Consider the following 16057-nt stretch of genomic DNA (forward strand, 5'->3'; position numbering starts at 1 on the left):
CAAATGCTTTGGAGCGTTCTTCTTCTCCTTCTTTCTTCATTGAAAGAAAAGAGAAGAGGAATGCTTCGAAGCATTTGTAGCGTCAAGTGGACCGCAGCCTAATCTGCCTATCTAGGGACATTATGACCGGTATTCATAGTGGGTTCTTATATTTAAGACCATCCTAAGTAAAATCTTAAGATGTCATTGGCTGCGTTCAGCCGATACTCCGCTAGCCTAGCAATCGTGAGCAGTCGCTCGTTTGGTAGCGGTTTTGATTTGCAACGACCAACCGCTAACAACCGCTAACTACTAGCGCTTCTGTCCAGCCAAATTTTTCCGTAGCAAATGGTAGCAAAGCGCTCGCTGCTTACGTGCGCTAGGCTAGCGGAGTATCGGCTGAACGCACCCAATCTCTATAAGTTCTTTATTGTTTACACATAAATTATAGAATATCTAAACGTTTCTTTTTTTTCGATGTCCTGTGAAATTGTACAATAGAGTTACAAATAAAGATAAAGCCACACTTTACGTATAATCTGATTCAGTCTTTGCTAATGTTACATAATAACGTGCGAAAGAACTAACAGTTAGACTATTTAAGAGGCTATTTAAGAATTTTAATTAAGATACTGAAAGCATAAAACTGTTCAGCTAGCTTTACACAAGATATTGGTCTTCTTCTTTATGAAATCGTCAAATTATGATTATGATACATTTCTACATTATCACCAGCATCGAATCTAATCTTATTTATCGTGATACTCTTGAGAAACTGTTAATCCATTGTCTTAACTCGATCGCGGCGCAGAACTGCGTCCACCAATATTGTTCCTCTCCCTCCAATCGATTCCCGTAAAAGCTGTCTACATATTGAACAGTCGATACAACGACGGCGGATTAGTCTGAAATTAAGCACACGTTAACAATCACTCTTCTTGCTAAAATCACAATTCTCTTTTCAATCGCATACTTTGATTATGACATAGACCAGCACGGGAGTCAGATCGTCGGCAGCAGGTATGCCTCTTTCCGACGCCATGGAGAGGAGATTCATGATGGTAGTCGCGCAACGAAATACACACTGCAACTTATCCCTAGGAGTCTTATACGCCGATATCACAGCCAATTCAGCCTGCGCCCATGACCAGGGGCATTCGTAATGATAAACTTTTGAAATGTGTAGGTCCTTGTGATTTGGATGAGTTACGACCTTTGCCAACTTTTTGATGTGACCGTGAAAAAGCTGGTCCCTATATACATCTCCATCTTCATTTAGATAGAGCGCATTGTGGTATACCCATGCCATGACGGTTCTTTCCACCACGACTCGCCAAATCTAACTGGTTGGCGCTCGCCGCTGAAAGTAAGAAGTAAGTTCAGACGTCTCTGAGCACTCCGCTAAGATCAATTGCGAGATAAATAATTATATTCATGTACATTGCCAGATCGGATCGTTGTCCATTTCCACGTGGACCTTCCCTAGAAAATTATCCACGAGATCCTGTTTCTCGTCAGCTAGCGTAAGCTTTTTAAACTCTTCGCAGAAACGCAGGAGGAAAGCCTTCTTTTTTTCCAAAAATACCCTCACACAAACGGATACAAGATGATTATTGATAGCATCCCGATCGCACTTAACTCGCACGCATAATCTGAAAAATATTATTATTAAACGGTTAACATCTTACATTTAAACATCTTACATTTACTTATACATTACATACAAAGATGATATTTATATATAAACAGTACCTATCTAAGTGAGCTAATGTCGACAGCAATCCCTGACGACATCTGATTAAATATGCGATATAAGGAGATCGCTTTTGATAATCCTCTCGAAGTGATTTGAAGAGCTTTCTACATCCATCGTCATTAAATAGACGCACGCAACGTAAAGTTTCATGAAGATGAGCTAGTAATGCCATATCCTGCAGGTTTATAGCTTCTGCCAATTGTAGTTGTAAAAACGCAACCAGTTCGTTTTCTTTCTGCGACTAACAATGTCTCTGTAATAAAATGTTATGTGCGAATATTTGAACATTAAGTAATTAAGTAATCCATAAAAAAATCACACTTTGTTTTGTACGCCATGATTGAAAAATAATACAATAAATACCTCTGAAGTATTCCATGGAATGTGTTGAAGGTCAGCAGTGCTAAGTACCATACGTAATTTTCTTTTAGCATCCGCAAAAGCATAAGAGAGTTCTACATTATTCGAATCGATTGAAAGTCTTTCGTCTTCCACCTCTTTTGTATGGGACTGATTGCTTTCGACCGAAGCTGTATCGCCTAGCTGCGCTTGGCTTTCTTCTGTATTTCGCTAATATATCATCGGTAGTATCTGAAATTAATCAAAAGAACAATTTATTACTGTCTAAAACTTGCAGGAAAACTTTTCCTTTTTTTTAGCATTACTTTCCGATTTATCTTCGATTCTACAAAACTATTAAAACAGAAACCGTTTATATTGTAACAAAATAATATATGATAATTGTTAATAGTTATTTATTAATATCTTACCGCCCGCGACATTACCGGATGATGTTACATCTTCCGACATAATCCTGCGTAATCTGTGCCTGCACACATCGACGCCGTCGCCACCAGCTTCTCGATCGAAACATCTGTCGTCCGTCACGCGGATTGCTTTACCTCTACGATTTTTCAATGACAATTTTAATTTACCAAAGAAACCGCGTTTGTTTTTTAATCGTTGTCCAACAATTCCTTATCGCCACGCTCGGCGGTCATGTCAAAGCTTATGCTCTTTGGAATAGCTCCCGTTGATGCATTTGGAAAAATTGGGAATCGAACCATCTACCGCGTCACACGTGCCATTAACCGTTGGTGTTGGTAAATCTGACGTTGAAATGTTACTCTTCACACGAGGTTCTGATCCGGAACTGCTGCTGGATGTTACGCTAGCCGTGCTTAATCGGCCTACGGTATTCCCGACTGACGCCATGCAGCTGTCCAACTCCTGATTCACAAAATTCACGTTAGATGTATAACGTTCTTCGGTGGGAAAGACAACAGATTGACAGAAGAATTAAGTGAAGAAATGCAAACCTCTGTTTTCACGTCACCGTTTTGGGACTTCTCTGACAAAACAGGCGCAGAAATATGATTAGCTGATAGCAACGCCGGTGCGACTGCAGCCGCAGCGATGTAATTGTGCGCAGGTGCTTGACGTTCAACTTGCTTACCATTGTCAATTTGAAGTTTATCTATCAAGTGGACCAGCCTATCTATCTATCTTGAAACGGGCGAGCAGCACCAGAAACAGTGCTAACGACAGCTCGAACACTTCCGGCACCAAAGACACGCCATTCTTCGACAGCGCGACACACAAGTACTTTAATGGCGATAACAAACATCTCGTTAGAGCGCAATATTGGACCGGCATTCTGCAAGATTCCCAGAAGTAACTGAAGCGACAAGATCTTGGAACGGAGCTTGTGCGATCGGGATCGAGAGTGCCGTCCGGCAGCGGTTACATAGAGAGCTTGCAGAGAGCACGAAACACCAGGACTGCATCCTTTTGCAGCACATGGGTGAATTTCGCAGTTACCATTCTCAGTGGCCGCCTTGTCATCGTTGTCCTCCGGACTGCCGTTCTCCAAACTGACTTCCTCTTCCAATGGCACCACAGATTTTACTACATCATCAAGAATACTCTTGACAATTGTTTGAGAATCAATGTTATCATTACTAGGAGCATTCTCTAGACTTAGTTCAGCTTCAGTTTCACCGTTTGCTATGACAGAACCCTCCTGCTGATGTTCCCCATCAAGCCTCACGTTCTCTTCCTCCGCCTGAGTCTCCATTCGCGCGAAGATCACGTTGATCATCTGCGTGAGAGTAGCACAGGCTGTTGTTTGATTCACCAGGTTGCGCGACGACAAGTAAACGTTGTAAACAGTACGAATTGTTAATAATACCGTACCCTCGTATACCTCCACATGCTGGCTTGTCATTACAGTCAGCAAAGCTTTAATAATCTGCAGCTGCACACTCTCACCGGTCTGTGGACCGGTGAAGCAACCGCAAATTGTCTCGACAATGCGCACAATCAGCAGCTTGTTCGCCCTTAGGCTCCGTTGAATCAGGCACATTGCCAGTGAGATGGCTATATGCGATTAACTTCTGCAGGCAGTCCAGTGCTGTGTCACCACAATCCGTAGTGACTAGCTCTGACATGCTGATTCAAATGGCAAGAAATACTTCTCAGCGGTAATGACATTTGAGTCGCTCAATTGGGCTGTGGCAGGGCGTTTGAGATAACCTCTTCACCCTGCACAGCTGGTACATCTTTGATCTCGTTACGGAGGTCCTCTGCAAGATGGAATTATATGAGTCACAAACTTAATTAGCAACTATCGCTTATAATTACAGGCTTATTAGTCTGTATATTTATTTATTTCACTATAAAATAATTTTTAAAACGTTTATATTAATTCTGATTGCAGACGGACTTTCGGGAACACTAGCGCCTTCTTCTTTTAACATGAATAACTAAAAATCTATATTTCGGCTAATTACCGAGTTTATAAATATTTAATTAATAAAAAATTATCTGGGTGACTCACAAACCTTTTTAATCACACTTCATAACTCTTCATACGAAATACAAACGATTCCGTATAAAAACTTTTATTAATTTATCTATTTCGGCTAAATGCATGGTGTAAAAATAATTAATTAATTACGATTAAACGAATGACTCACAAACCTTTTCAATTGCACTTCAAAAGTCTTCATACGAAATACAAACGATTTCATATGGTAGATTCTTTCCCGGACATTCATTTCCGGTCAAATACATACGAATTGAGATTGGATTGAAATTTAATCAATCAGAATAAAGAAAACTAACTTCAAGTTTAGTGAACTATGCTCTAATTGGTCAAATTTCAATCCAATCTCAATCCCAATCCGTAGTCTGATACGGGCTATACGTAGTGTGAAGAGCACTTTATGCTGGGTCTATAAGGCCCGGTCTACAATGGATGTCGTAACTGTCGTAAGTCGTTAATCGTAAGAAATTGACCAATCACAGTCGAATTTGAGGAGAATAATCAACTAATGATTGGTCAATTTTTTACGACTCACGACTTACGACAGTTACGACATCCATTGTAGACCGGGCCTAATGCGAGTCGCAAAGTCGTGAGTCGTAAGAATTGACCAATCACAGATGAATTTGAGGAGAATAATCGACTGTGATTGGTCAATTCTTGCGACTCACGACTTTGCGACTCGCATTGTAGACCCAGCATTATGCCCGTGTCACACTACGTATAGCCGTGATCAGACTACGGATTGGGATTGAGATTGGATTGAAATTTAATCAATCAGAATAAAGAAAACTAACTTCAAGTTTAGTGAACTTTGCTCTAATTGGTAAAATTTCAATCCAATCTCAATCTCAATCCGAATGATTGATTGGCTAGATAACGATCCGCGATCCGCAATCTTAATCCGATCCGCGTCCGCGATACGTAGTGTGAAGAGCACTTTAGGGGTAGCTTCGTGAGCGCGTTCGCCACATTCAAAGAAAATCTATATCCCGACAATTACATTCAAGAAGACCTTTTTTCAATAATAAGAACAGCGATCGCAAAAACGGAGCCGATTTCTGTAAACATAAGTTGCTGAAGTTTAATATTATTAATTATTTCACAAAAAATGTAATAAAGTTTTATCACTTATTAACATAGTTGAATTTGTAAACGTTTACAAGTTATAAAATAATAGTAATATTAATGTAAATATTATATGTAGTATTGTTAATAATAATTAAAAGCAAAATGAAAAAGTAGCAAATACTTATCCATTTATTAAAATAAATATAGAAAAAATACGTAAAAAGTTATATTCTACAAAATACATATTAAAGACATACACTTAAAAGACATTATCAAACCGTTTTATTTCACAACTGTCAAATACGGCCAGAAACGATCATAGGTTAAGTCTGTTTCTTTAGGGACATTTTCATGCGTATAAAGCCCCTTGCACAATGCCAGGCAACAGGCAATAGGAACAGGAAATAACCAAAAAATCGTTAATTACAACCTAAAAAATTCGAATGCTATGATTGGTTGGCAACAGGCAATAGGCACAGAATTTCGAACGTGACGGAAACTCTGTGTCTATTGCCTGTGTCACTGTTTATTCTGCATTTATACATGATTTCTGATTTCTATTCCCTGTTCCTATGCCTGTAGCCTGGCATTGTGCAAGGGGCTTAACCTGCGCAACCTGAAACTCATTGAGTCACATAGATGTGAATAAGCACGTTAGAAATGTCACTCCAGGCAAACGGAAGTCCAGGCATTAATGAATAGCAGTGTACACGATACTAGAAATCGGTCCGAGTTTCGGTTTAAGCCAATCAACTTGCAGCTCTTACAGAAAAGCAGTAGTTTCATTGGCTTAAACCAAAACTCGGACCGATTTCTAGTATCGTGTACACAAGGCTTTACAGAAAAGCAGCAGTTTCATTGGCTTAAACCGAAACTCGGACCGATTTCTAGTATCGTGTACACAAGGCTTAAAATATCAAATTACATTATATACCAAAATTCCCGCAAAAAACACCAAATTATCTTAAAATCACCAAAATTCCCGCTAAAAACACAAAATTATCTTAAAATCACCAAATTTCCCACTAAAAACACCAAATTATTTAAAATCACCAAATTTCCTACTAAAATTATCTTGAAATAACTAAATTTCCCGCTAACCACTAAACCGATAATTCCTACCACCAAAAAGCTTTCAAAACCACCAAATCTAGTGGTAAAACCACCAAGTTGGCAACCTCGAGACGCACCTGGAACGCCGGGACCTCCCGTAACTTAGCCGGTCAACTGCGACTTTATTAATTTTTTTTTTTTTTAATCGTTTGTTGGTTGTTTGTTGGTGATTGTTGGCCTAATTACAACGTTTGTTGGTTCTTAATTTTTTTTTAAATTAAAAAAGAAAAATTAGCCTTAAGTTAGCCGGAAAAATTTTATTTTTAATTTAAAAAAAGCCTAATCGATGCGTAATCGTTTGCTGATGATTGTTGGTCTAATTTTAGCGTTTGTTGGTTTATTATTAGTCTTAAAAACGAAAAAAACCGAAAAATTATCTCACGTTAAAAGCCGCATTTGCAGTAATCGAAGATTGGTTTATTTGCTTACGACTTAAGGTTTATTTATATAAATGTAAGGCTAACATCTATAAAACTGGCTATGAATACGGGCCTTAACAATTCGTATGTATTTGACCGGAAATGAATGTCCGGGAAAGAATCTACCATATGAAATCGTTTGTATTTCGTATGAAGACTTTTGAAGTGCAATTGAAAAGGTTTGTGAGTCATTCATCGTTTAATCGTAATTAATTAATTATTTTTACACCATGCATTTAGCCGAAATAAATAAATTAATAAAAGTTTTTATACGGAATCGTTTGTATTTCGTATGAAGAGTTATGAAGTGTGATTAAAAAGGTTTGTGAGTCACCCAGATAATTTTAATTAAATATTTATAAACTCGGTAATTAGCCGAAATATAGATTTTTAGTTATTCATGTTAAAAGAAGAAGGCGCTAGTGTTCCCGAAGGTCCGTCTGCAATCAGAATTAATATAAACGTTTTAAAAATTATTTTATAGTGAAATAAATAAATATACAGACTAATAAGCCTGTAATTATAAGCGATAGTTGCTAATTAAGTTTGTGACTCATATAATTCCATCTTGCAGAGGACCTCCGTAAAGCCAATCAACTTGCAGCTCTTACAGAGAAGTAGCAGTTTCATTGGCTTAAACCGAAACTTGGACACAGTTCTTGCATCGTGGACACCAGGCTTTAACGAGATCAAAGATACCAGCTGTGCAGGGTGAAGAGGTTATCTCAAACGCCCTGCCACAGCCCAATTGAGCGACTCAAATGTCATTACCGCTGAGAAGTACTTCTTGCCATTTGAATCAGCATGTCAGAGCTAGTCACTACGGATTGTGGTGACACAGCATTGGACTGCCTGCAGATGTTAATCGCATATAGCCATCTCACTGGCAATGTGCCTGATTCAACGGAGCCTAACAAGCTGCTGATTGTGCGCATTGTCGAGACAATTTGCGGTTGCTTCACCGGTCCACAGACCGGTGAGAGTGTGCAGCTGCAGATTATTAAAGCTTTGCTGACTGTAATGACAAGCCAGCATGTGGAGGTATACGAGGGTACGGTATTGTTAACAATTCGTACTGTTTACAACGTTTACTTGTCGTCGCGCAACCTGGTGAATCAAACAACAGCCTGTGCTACTCTCACGCAGATGATCAACGTGATCTTCGCGCGAATGGAGACTCAGGCTGAGGAAGAGAACGTGAGGCTTGATGGGGAACATCAGCAGGAGGGTTCTGTCATAGCAAACGGCGAAACTGAAGCTGAACTAAGTCTAGAGAATGCTTCTAGCAATGATAACATTGATTCTCAAACAATTGTCAAGAGTATTCTTGATGATGTAGTAAAATCTGTGGTGCCATTGGAAGAGAAAGTCAGTTTGGAGAACGGCAGTCCGGAGGACAACGATGACAAGGCGGCCACTGAGAATGGTAACTGCGAAATTCACCCATGTGCTGCAAAAGGATGCAGTCCTGGTGTTTCGTGCTCTCTGCAAGCTCTCTATGAAACCGCTGCCGGACGGCACTCTCGATCCCGATCGCACAAGCTCCGTTCCAAGATCTTGTCGCTTCAGTTACTTCTGGGAATCTTGCAGAATGCCGGTCCAATATTGCGCTCTAACGAGATGTTTGTTATCGCCATTAAAGTACTTGTGTGTCGCGCTGTCGAAGAATGGCGTGTCTTTGGTGCCGGAAGTGTTCGAGCTGTCGTTAGCACTGTTTCTGGTGCTGCTCGCCCGTTTCAAGATAGATAGATAGGCTGGTCCACTTGATAGATAAACTTCAAATTGACAATGGTAAGCAAGTTGAACGTCAAGCACCTGCGCACAATTACATCGCTGCGGCTGCAGTCGCACCGGCGTTGCTATCAGCTAATCATATTTCCGCGCCTGTTTTGTCAGAGAAGTCCCAAAACGGTGACGTGAAAACAGAGGTTTGCATTTCTTCACTTAATCCTTCTGTCAATCTGTTGTCTTTCCCACCGAAGAACGTTATACATCTAATGTGAATTTTGTGAATCAGGAGTTGCATGGCGTCAGTCGGGAATACCGTAGGCCGATTAAGCACGGCTAGCGTAACATCCAGCAGCAGTTCCGGATCAGAACCTCGTGTGAAGAGTAACATTTCAACGTCAGATTTACCAACACCAACGGTTAATGGCACGTGTGACGCGGTAGATGGTTCGATTCCCAATTTTTCCAAATGCATCAACGGGAGCTATTCCAAAGAGCATAAGCTTTGACATGACCGCCGAGCGTGGCGATAAGGAATTGTTGGACAACGATTAAAAAACAAACGCGGTTTCTTTGGTAAATTAAAATTGTCATTGAAAAATCGTAGAGGTAAAGCAATCCGCGTGACGGACGACAGATGTTTCGATCGAGAAGCTGGTGGCGACGGCGTCGATGTGTGCAGGCACAGATTACGCAGGATTATGTCGGAAGATGTAACATCATCCGGTAATGTCGCGGGCGGTAAGATATTAATAAATAACTATTAACAATTATCATATATTATTTTGTTACAATATAAACGGTTTCTGTTTTAATAGTTTTGTAGAATCGAAGATAAATCGGAAAGTAATGCTAAAAAAAAGGAAAAGTTTTCCTGCAAGTTTTAGACAGTAATAAATTGTTCTTTTGATTAATTTCAGATACTACCGATGATATATTAGCGAAATACAGAAGAAAGCCAAGCGCAGCTAGGCGATACAGCTTCGGTCGAAAGCAATCAGTCCCATACAAAAGAGGTGGAAGACGAAAGACTTTCAATCGATTCGAATAATGTAGAACTCTCTTATGCTTTTGCGGATGCTAAAAGAAAATTACGTATGGTACTTAGCACTGCTGACCTTCAACACATTCCATGGAATACTTCAGAGGTATTTATTGTATTATTTTTCAATCATGGCGTACAAAACAAAGTGTGATTTTTTTATGGATTACTTAATTACTTAATGTTCAAATATTCGCACATAACATTTTATTACAGAGACATTGTTAGTCGCAGAAAGAAAACGAACTGGTTGCGTTTTTACAACTACAATTGGCAGAAGCTATAAACCTGCAGGATATGGCATTACTAGCTCATCTTCATGAAACTTTACGTTGCGTGCGTCTATTTAATGACGATGGATGTAGAAAGCTCTTCAAATCACTTCGAGAGGATTATCAAAAGCGATCTCCTTATATCGCATATTTAATCAGATGTCGTCAGGGATTGCTGTCGACATTAGCTCACTTAGATAGGTACTGTTTATATATAAATATCATCTTTGTATGTAATGTATAAGTAAATGTAAGATGTTTAAATGTAAGATGTTAACCGTTTAATAATAATATTTTTCAGATTATGCGTGCGAGTTAAGTGCGATCGGGATGCTATCAATAATCATCTTGTATCCGTTTGTGTGAGGGTATTTTTGGAAAAAAAGAAGGCTTTCCTCCTGCGTTTCTGCGAAGAGTTTAAAAAGCTTACGCTAGCTGACGAGAAACAGGATCTCGTGGATAATTTTCTAGGGAAGGTCCACGTGGAAATGGACAACGATCCGATCTGGCAATGTACATGAATATAATTATTTATCTCGCAATTGATCTTAGCGGAGTGCTCAGAGACGTCTGAACTTACTTCTTACTTTCAGCGGCGAGCGCCAACCAGTTAGATTTGGCGAGTCGTGGTGGAAAGAACCGTCATGGCATGGGTATACCACAATGCGCTCTATCTAAATGAAGATGGAGATGTATATAGGGACCAGCTTTTTCACGGTCACATCAAAAAGTTGGCAAAGGTCGTAACTCATCCAAATCACAAGGACCTACACATTTCAAAAGTTTATCATTACGAATGCCCCTGGTCATGGGCGCAGGCTGAATTGGCTGTGATATCGGCGTATAAGACTCCTAGGGATAAGTTGCAGTGTGTATTTCGTTGCGCGACTACCATCATGAATCTCCTCTCCATGGCGTCGGAAAGAGGCATACCTGCTGCCGACGATCTGACTCCCGTGCTGGTCTATGTCATAATCAAAGTATGCGATTGAAAAGAGAATTGTGATTTTAGCAAGAAGAGTGATTGTTAACGTGTGCTTAATTTCAGACTAATCCGCCGTCGTTGTATCGACTGTTCAATATGTAGACAGCTTTTACGGGAATCGATTGGAGGGAGAGGAACAATATTGGTGGACGCAGTTCTGCGCCGCGATCGAGTTAAGACAATGGATTAACAGTTTCTCAAGAGTATCACGATAAATAAGATTAGATTCGATGCTGGTGATAATGTAGAAATGTATCATAATCATAATTTGACGATTTCATAAAGAAGAAGACCAATATCTTGTGTAAAGCTAGCTGAACAGTTTTATGCTTTCAGTATCTTAATTAAAATTCTTAAATAGCCTCTTAAATAGTCTAACTGTTAGTTCTTTCGCACGTTATTATGTAACATTAGCAAAGACTGAATCAGATTATACGTAAAGTGTGGCTTTATCTTTATTTGTAACTCTATTGTACAATTTCACAGGACATCGAAAAAAAAGAAACGTTTAGATATTCTATAATTTATGTGTAAACAATAAAGAACTTATAGAGATTGATAACCATTTAGCAGGATAAACTGTGTTGGCGTACTCTTTCTACATACGTATACCTTTCCCAAGAGCCGAGACTCAAACCAGATCCGTGAAAAATATCGCCACTTTCGTAGAGTTTTTGTACAGTTTTACTCTAGGAATATCGCGAGAGAAAGAAAGACTTCGGAGATTTTTATCTGAATCGATCGACATAAAAAGAGAGCATATAGTAAAGAAGCTAGCTTTCGAGAATTTGAACGCATAATACTTTGTTATAATACCATGAGCGAATTAGTTTACGTCACTCTGTCAAGCTTTAATATTAAATTACTAATAATATATCGATATCGGTAGTTTAATAATAATACATTTAAAAGCGCTCAATTTAAAAGTAGAGCAATCCTAATAAACGACTGTAAAAAAAATTCAAGGTGGGACGCAGTGGACAATCCGGTTGCTCGGACATGCTGACTCAAATGGCAAGAAGTACTTCTCAGCGGTAATGACATTTGAGTCGCTCAATTGGGCTGCGGCAGGGCGTTTGAGATAACCTCTTCACCCTGCACAGCTGGTACATCTTTGATCTAGCTCGTTACGGAGGTCCTCTGCAAGATGGAATTATATGAGTCACAAATTTAATTAGCAACTATCGCTTATAATTACAGGCTTATTAGTCTGTATATTTATTTATTTCACTATAAAATAATTTTTAAAACGTTTATATTAATTCTGATTGCAGACGGACCTTCGGGAACACTAGCGCCTTCTTCTTTTAACATGAATAACTAAAAATCTATATTTCGGCTAATTACCGAGTTTTATAAATATTTAATTAAAATTATCTGGGTGACTCACAAACCTTTTTAATCACACTTCATAACTCTTCATACGAAATACAAACGATTCCGTATAAAAACTTTTATTAATTTATCTATTTCGGCTAAATGCATGGTGTAAAAATAATTAATTAATTACAATTAAACGAATGACTCACAAACCTTTTCAATTGCACTTCAAAAGTCTTCATACGAAATACAAACGATTTCATATGGTAGATTCTTTCCCGGACATTCATTTCCGGTCAAATACATACGAATGCCTTAACATCGGCAGAAAATCGCGAAAAGATCAAGAAACTTGAAACATGGTGGTATTTCCTGTCTTTTTGCGCCAAGCCATCGTTTGAACGAGAGACCGAGTGAGATTAAGGTAATTAATGTATAATTCTATATGCTAATGTTTTAAGCAGAACTTTCTTTGATTTCTAATAGCGTTTTTCGAGCTGGTGCGCATTCAGTGCACATTAAAGCCGTCATACACAAACCAACGTAAAGTGTATGTTTAGTATAAACAGGTTAAATCATGATTGCATTATTTGATAAAATATGTACTGGGTATTTTATCAGTCGAAATATTTGCATTTTACTTTGAATATTAGAGATTAAATCAGTGTATAAACAGCTTTAATGTGCATTGAGTGCGCACCAGCTCTGCCAGTGAAAAACGCTATAAGAGGATATATCTTATTTTTTCTTGCATAGATAAACAGAATGTTATCGGAAAGTCATCTAAGCATTTTGAGAAGAATCTTCGGAAAGATGAACGTAGAAACCAATTGTTGCAATTAAGAAGAAAGAAGCACGAGCAAGTATTTGCGCAGAAGAGAAATCTCGGTGGTTTTTCTTCGTCACCTAATTGCTACTAGTCCAAATGGCATTATACATATTGGGTACGCTATAAAACAGGAAAAGAACTTGTTTATTCTATTATTAGTAAGGTAAATTAAAAATTTGTTAATATTATATATATATATATATATATATATGTATTTGTATTAATTTAGTGTTCCAAGACTGAAACAGCGGTTTTTTATCATTGTACCGTTGATGGGTGACGTTTTAGCAACATTAGATGCAGCCAAAGTTGCTACCACGATACTCTTTGTTACTTCTGTCGCGAGTCAAGCAAACGATGGTACGCAAAGAGATATTATAGGCGATTGGGACAAGGAAATTATTATGTCTTGCCTTACTCAAGGTTTATCTTCTACAATAATTGCAGTGCATAATATTCAAAGACTTCATATTAAGGTAAGTAATGATACGTTTAACACTTTATATAAAATTTACAAAGAGTAAACTCTTCACAATAAGGAATTAATTAATTTCTATATTCGTTTCAAAGATTTTTAACACTTTGAGTGTCAAACTGATTTTGGCTCTCTTGCTACGAGCTTGGCGAGAACGCTGGACTGATTTGCAATGGGGTATTAATATCAAAACGGTAAGCGTCTGTATTTCCTTGATGTGCTTTCTATTTGCTTCTCAAGGTTCTACATGTTTTCTAAAATCAAGATTAATTCTTAGATTTTGCCAAGAGGAGTAAGTGGTGATGTATATAACTTAGCAGATTGTATATTACAACAAGCGTTAGTGGGACCAGGACCTAATCAGTTAGTACTGTCTTATCTGAAGCACTCGTTAAGTTCTCAGGTTTGTTTATTAATTATATATATATATATATATAAAATATATTTCAGGGGTTACTTTAATTTTTTCTTACACAATACACATATACTGTGACTTGTCAGTGATTTATATTTCAAATTGTCTTGCAGCTAGTGTCATACGCTGCAGTGTTGCAGCGAATAAGTAAATATGATGCTTTTCACAAGCCCCATTGCATCGTGAGCCTGCTGGAGTTCCTGGAGTCTATACAAGTTGGTATCACATGCCGCGGTAAACCAGAGGAAGATCTCTTGGCAGCGGCAGTCCTGTCTATTGTACATTGGCTTCTACAATGTTACCTGCACACCTTGACAAAGGCGCCCTAGAGTAATCCTCTCACTCCGCATCCGAGCGAGCTCGTAGACAAACCTGCTAGTATTTTGCAACAGATGCTGAATTCGGACTTTTTGTGCGCGATGATGTATCTGGATAAATACGATGACAAAGGTGTGCTGTGACCAATGGAAAATTATTCAACGTTTTGCAATTGCTTATGCATTTGCACTTTTTCTTTTAGATCTATACATAGAAGTTGTGAAGAAATGCCAGGAGACCGAGACATTACTGAAGACGGCACTCAAAAGTCCGTGGTACCGATAGAGGATTCACTGAAAAAGTTATGCAATCTGGAGATCGAAAGTCTCTGCCCTGAGAAAATGAAAATGGAGTCTATTACGCATTGTCTGCAGCCACTTTTTGTAGCCATCTCAGCGACTGGTGATCGGTGATTACCGTGAATCGGTAGCCCTCGAGGTAGCCGCGCATCCGTCGGATTCCCCAGACTACTGCCAGGCACTCCAGCTCGGTCGCGCTATAATTCCGCTCGGCGTTGTTCAACGTGCGACTGGCGTAAGCGATCACGCGCTCGCCCTCGGGGAAGTATTGCGTCAGCACGGCTCCCAGGCCGGTGGTGCTGGCGTCGGTTTGAAGGTGGAATTGTCGCGAGAAATCCGGACACGCGAGAACTGGCGCGGTGGTCAGGACTGTTTTGAGGGTTGCGAACGCGTGTTGCTTGGCCTCCCCCCACTTCCACCGGGCTTGCTTTCGGGTCAAGGCGGTGAGCGGCGCGGCGAGGGTCGCAAAATCCTTGATGAAGCGGCGGTACCACGACGCGATCCCTAGGAACTGCCGGATCTGGCGGACGTTTTGCGGCGCGGGCCAGTTCGCGACGGCGCTGACTTTGTCCGGGTCGGTTCGGATACCGTCCCGGTCGACAATGTGGCCGAGGTATTTAATCTGCTCGGCGCAAAATCGGCACTTCTCGGGGTTTATGCGGAGGTTGGCCTCGCGGAGTAAACGAACACGTGCGGTTCTAGGTCCGGGCCCAGAATTGTATCCAGCAGGCGTTGGAACGTGGCCGGTGCCGAATGCAGCCCGAATGGCATTACTTTAAACTGCATTAGCCCCTTGCCGGGGACGGTGAAGGCGGTCACGGGTCGGCTTTCTGGCGAGAGTGGCACTTGCCAATAGCCGTTTTTTTAGATCGAGCGTGGACAGGTAGCGCGCCCCCCGTAGTTTGTCCAACGTCGCGGTGATATGAGGCAGTGGATACGCGTCTTTCTCGGTGACCTCGTTGACCAGACGGAAGTCTATGCAGAATCGGGGTTTGCCGTCCTTTTTCCGCACGATCACGACTGGCGAGCTTCACGCGCTATGTGACGGCTCGATAATGCCGTCGCGGAGCATCTTGTCGACTTCCGCGTCGATGATCGCCTGCATGGCGGGGTTTCGCGGCCGGTAGCGTTGCTTAATCGGTCTGTCGGTCTTGACGCGTATCACGTGCTGCCCGCGGTCGGTGGGGCCCTGCACGGCCTCGAACTTCG

At 40.2% G+C, this 16057-nt stretch overlaps 1 long non-coding RNA gene and 2 pseudogenes across 1 annotated transcript; 2 read left to right on the forward strand and 1 right to left on the reverse strand.

Moving 5' to 3' along the window:
* Positions 1-424: 424 nt before the first annotated feature.
* Positions 425-4100, reverse strand: LOC139781152 (receptor-mediated endocytosis protein 6 homolog; annotated as a pseudogene).
* Positions 4101-8955: 4855 nt separating this feature from the next.
* Positions 8956-11771, forward strand: LOC139781146 (GTPase-activating protein and VPS9 domain-containing protein 1-like; annotated as a pseudogene).
* A 2159-nt stretch (positions 11772-13930) lies between these two features.
* On the forward strand, positions 13931-14657 carry LOC139781148 (uncharacterized). Its single transcript, XR_011720436.1, has 3 exons — positions 13931-14010; positions 14094-14219; positions 14345-14657. It is a non-coding gene; the product is annotated as an uncharacterized lncRNA (long non-coding RNA).
* The last annotated feature ends 1400 nt before the right edge of the window (positions 14658-16057 follow it).

The sequence above is a fragment of the Temnothorax nylanderi genome, unplaced genomic scaffold, assembly GCF_030848795.1.
Source record: "Temnothorax nylanderi isolate EJ_2023f unplaced genomic scaffold, tnyl_v1.0 TNYL_tig0318_pilon, whole genome shotgun sequence".
Taxonomy (NCBI): Eukaryota; Metazoa; Arthropoda; class Insecta; order Hymenoptera; family Formicidae; genus Temnothorax; species Temnothorax nylanderi.